This window comes from Oreochromis aureus, linkage group 2 (assembly GCF_013358895.1).
Source record: "Oreochromis aureus strain Israel breed Guangdong linkage group 2, ZZ_aureus, whole genome shotgun sequence".
In the NCBI taxonomy this organism is placed as follows: Eukaryota; Metazoa; Chordata; class Actinopteri; order Cichliformes; family Cichlidae; genus Oreochromis; species Oreochromis aureus.
Genome location: NC_052943.1, coordinates 26,635,782 through 26,640,134, shown reverse-complemented (window position 1 = coordinate 26,640,134; position 4,353 = coordinate 26,635,782). Strand labels below are relative to the sequence as shown.

Here is a 4,353-nt window from a genome sequence, read left to right as displayed (position 1 = left end):
GATATGACAAATAAAACTGAAAACTGAAAACTGGGAATCCCGGCAGCCTCACGTCTGTTGCAGCATAACTAAGGGAGGATTCAGGATCACCTGGTCCAGCCCTAACTATATGCTTTAGCAAAAGGAAAGTTTTAAGCCTAATCTTGAAAGTAGAGATAGTGTCTGTCTCCCGAATCCAAACTGGAAGCTGGTTCCACAGAAGAGGGGCCTGAAAACTGAAGGCTCTCCTCCCATTCTCCTTTTAAATACTCTAGGAACAGCAAGTAGGCCTGCAGAGCGAGAGCGAAGTGCTCTAATAGGGTGATATGGCACTACAAGGTCATTAAGATAAGATGGGGCCAGATTATTTAAGACCTTGTATGTGAGGAGCAGGATTTTGAATTCAATTCTGGATTTAACAGGAAGCCAATGAAGGAAGCCAAAACAGGAGAAATATGCTCTCTTTCTAGTCCCTGTCAGGACTCTTGCTGCAGCATTTTGGATCAGCTGAAGGCTTTTCAGCGAGTTTTAGGACATCCTGATAATAAAGAATTACAGTAGTCCAGCCTGGAAGTAATAAATGCATGAACTAGTTTTTCAGCGTCACTCTGAGACAGGATATTTCTAATTTTAAAGATATTGCGCAAATGGAAGAAAGAAGTCTTACATATTTGTTTAATATGTGCGTTGAAGGACATGTCCTGGTCCAAAATGACTCAAGGTTCCTCACAGCATTACTGAAGGCCAAGGTAATGCCATCCAGAGTAAGAATCTGTTTAGATACCATATTTCTAAGATTTTCAGGGCCAAGTATAATAACTTCAGTTTTATCTGAATTAAGAAGCAGAAAGTTAGCGGCCATCCAGGTCTTTATGTCTTTAAGGCATTCCTGCAGTTTAACTAATTGGTGTGTGTTACCTGGCTTCATGGATAGATAGAGCTGCGTGTCATCTGCATAGCAGTGAAAATTTATGCTATGTCTTCTAATGATGCTGCCTAGGGAAGCATGTATAATGGAAATAGAACTGGTCCTAGCACCGAACCCTGTTTAACACCATAATTGACCTTAGTGTGTGAAGAGGACTCTCCATTTACTTGAACAAATTGGAGTCTATTAGACAGATATGATACAAACCACTGCAGCACAGTACCTGTAACACCTACAGCATGTTCTAATCGCTCTAATAGGATATTATGGTCAACAGTATCAAACGCAGCACTAAGGTCTAGCAGGACAAGCACAGAGATGAGTCCACTGTCAGAGGCCATAAGAAGATCATTTGTAACCTTCACTAAAGCTGTTTCTGTGCTGTGATGAGCTCTGAAACCTGACTGAAACTCTTCAGATAAGCCATTCCTCTGCAGATGACCTGTTAGCTGTTTGACAACTACTCCAACACTTCCAGTGTTAAGAGCCCAGACCCATTTTTTACCGTCATAAAAACCATGGGACAGTCAATTCTGAAACATTAACAGAAAGTGTCCTCAATGTGTAAGGGGCAGTGACACCTGTGTCACTGTGGGTGCTTAATATATACATTTTAAATTGTTATTGATCCCTTTACCCCGAATCCTAAAGTATATATTTATTTTCTTACTCTTCTTATATTTGTTGTTTGTTTACTTGCACTGCTGTAACTGGAGCCTCGTCGTCTCGTCTCTCTACATACTGGACTGTATGTAGCGGAGATGACAATAAAGTTTACTTTGACTTCAGCAGCGCGCAGGCGCAGAGCTCTCTCGCGCTCACTTTTCAGGTATAGAATTTCGAAAAAACATCAGTGCAAATTATAAGTCTGTATCATGATGTCTGGTGTTTTCGTGTTGTTGGTTTGTTTTAATTTTGTTTTATTTTGCGAGTTGGTTATTAGATGCTGCTCCAGTCAGCCAGAGAATCCCCGCCGCCCGCCCTCTCCTCCCTGTGCTGCAAGAAGCAGGCGCACCTCGCAAACGGAGGGCGCCCTTACTCCCAGCAAATGGGCGATAGAAAACCGATCGGTGCCTATGCCATTCCCAATATGCGCTGGCTGATGTCAGGGCAGCATGAGTACGAGTAATTTATTTATTTATTTATTTTGCCGATGCCCGTGATGCCGCCCCACGTCAACTGCCCGTGTCGCCCGTATCTAAAACCGCTACTGATTGTAACATTGTAAACATAATGTTACAATTTTACATTATGTTAAATTGTAACATAATGTAAAATTGTAACATTGTAAACATAATGTTACAATTTTACATTAAAATTGCAACATTGTAAACATAATGTTACAATTTTACATTATGTAAAATTGTAACATTGTAAACATAATGTTACAATTTTACATTATGTTACAATTTAACATAATGTAAAATTGCAACATTGTAAACATAATGTTACAATTTTACATTATGTTACAATTTAACATAATGTAAAATTGTAACATTGTAAACATAATGTTACAAATTTTACATTATGTTACTGTCAGAGTCGGACGGTGCCCCGACCGGTCGACCTGTGTGTGTGTGTGTGTGTGTTGTTCTCCTCTCTCTCTCTGCTTTTTCTCCGGCTCCGCTGCGATTGTCACGCGGTCGCGTAGCAACGGAAGACCTCAGACCCGGAAGTGCTGCCGCTCTGAGCTGCCTCACCTGCGACCGATTCGTCGCCAGCTACTGCCAATTATCCACCATCGTTGGTAGGGCTATTTAACGGTGTGGCTGAGTGACAGACAGCGCTGGAGTATTGCACCAAGCCTGGAAGCGAACGAGACGGAAGGGGAGACTTCACTGATTCTCTGGAGTTTTGTGGACACACGAGGGGAGACGGGGAGAGGAGCACTGAAGGGACTTGCACTGTGGATAACTGTGGATTGGTTTTGGCTTCACTGTAAATAAAGACACTGTTCAACTTAAACGAGAGGTCAGCGTCTGAGTTCGCTAACTCACCACCCTAACAGTTACAATTTAACATAATGTAAAATTGTAACATTATGTTTACAATGTTACAATTTTACATTATGTTAAATTGTAAGATAATGCTTAACAGATAATGGTTATCCTTTTTTTATATCATACACAGTTCTCTTTTTCACAGGTATTGATGGTAATTTGCAGTGGTTTAGTATTGATTGAAATACCTGTGAAGTCCTGTTGGTTTTTAATGATGATTTTATTGTTGCTTCAATATTATCCAAGGGTGCAAACGTGGTGGAAAATCAGAATCAGAATTTAACATTGACCCAACATCAGACCCTAACATTGTTTCAATATAGGACAGCGAACTGGATGAAAGTGACAGCGAGTACGAGAGGATCCCAGAGTCAGGCCTGAGGAACAGTTAGGAGATCAGGGGTCAGTTAAAGGTTATCAATATCTGATGTGTGTAGGTAATCAATAGTGTGTGTGTGTGTTTTGTTTGTTTGTTTTTGTTTGTTTTGTTTTGTTTTTTTTAAGGTCAGCAACAGTATTCACCCTCTGTCTGAATCTTTGAGATGATTAAACTTAATCCAAGTCTGGTGTGACTTTTGAGAACATAAGGGTAATGGTGTTACTTTGTCTCTGTTAGAGCTCCCCCTGCTGGTCAGGGTGGCAGCAAAAACCATTTTTGCAAGAGCTTTGTAAACACTGGCAATCCCACGTCTCCCAAACTGCCTACCACCTCATTTATTTCAAGCATCGGCTGATTAATTATCTCTCTGTTAGTCTCTACATCCTTCCTATATCCGTTATGTGACATTTGGAAATTATCCTACAGACAATCGCACCAGATCTCTTGTTTTTTCTCTTTTCTTTTTGAAATTCAGCATATTCATGCAGGATAAGACCAACACTAAAAAGAGAAGATGAGAACCTGAAAGACATGTATTTCATCCTTCTAGATTATTTAATATTTTAGGGGTGGCTGTAGCTCAGGAGGTAGAGCAGGTCACCTACACCTACAGACAACGATGAGACGGCCTATAGAGAGGAGGTGATGGCACTGTACGAGTGGTGCCTGGAAAATAACCTGACTCTCAACATCAGCAAAACTAGAGAAATGATAGTGGACTACCGGAAACGACCAGTCAGGGAACACCAGCCCATCCACATCAACGGTGTCAAGGTCGAAAGGGTCAGCAGCTTCAACTTCCTTGGAGTCAACATCACTGAGGACTTCTCCTGGACCCTCCACACAGACACTGCTATCAGGAAAGCTCGCCAGCAGCTTTACTTCCTGAGGAGGCTGAGGAAGTTTAGCATGAACGCCAACATCACCTCAAATTTTTACAGGTGTGCAATTGAGAGCTTGCTGACGAGCTGCATCACAGTTTGGTACAGAAGCTGCTCTGCCAGCAGCCGTAAATCACTACAGAGGGTGGTGAAGGCAGCAGAGCACATCACTGGCACGAGGCTTCC

General features: G+C 41.7%; 1 long non-coding RNA gene across 1 annotated transcript; it reads left to right on the top strand.

Annotated features, from left to right (window-relative positions):
- The first annotated feature begins 2,526 nt into the window (after positions 1-2,526).
- On the top strand, positions 2,527-3,556 carry LOC120433019. The gene is made up of 2 exons (XR_005608255.1): positions 2,527-2,878; positions 3,231-3,556. It is a non-coding gene; the product is annotated as an uncharacterized LOC120433019 (long non-coding RNA).
- The last annotated feature ends 797 nt before the right edge of the window (positions 3,557-4,353 follow it).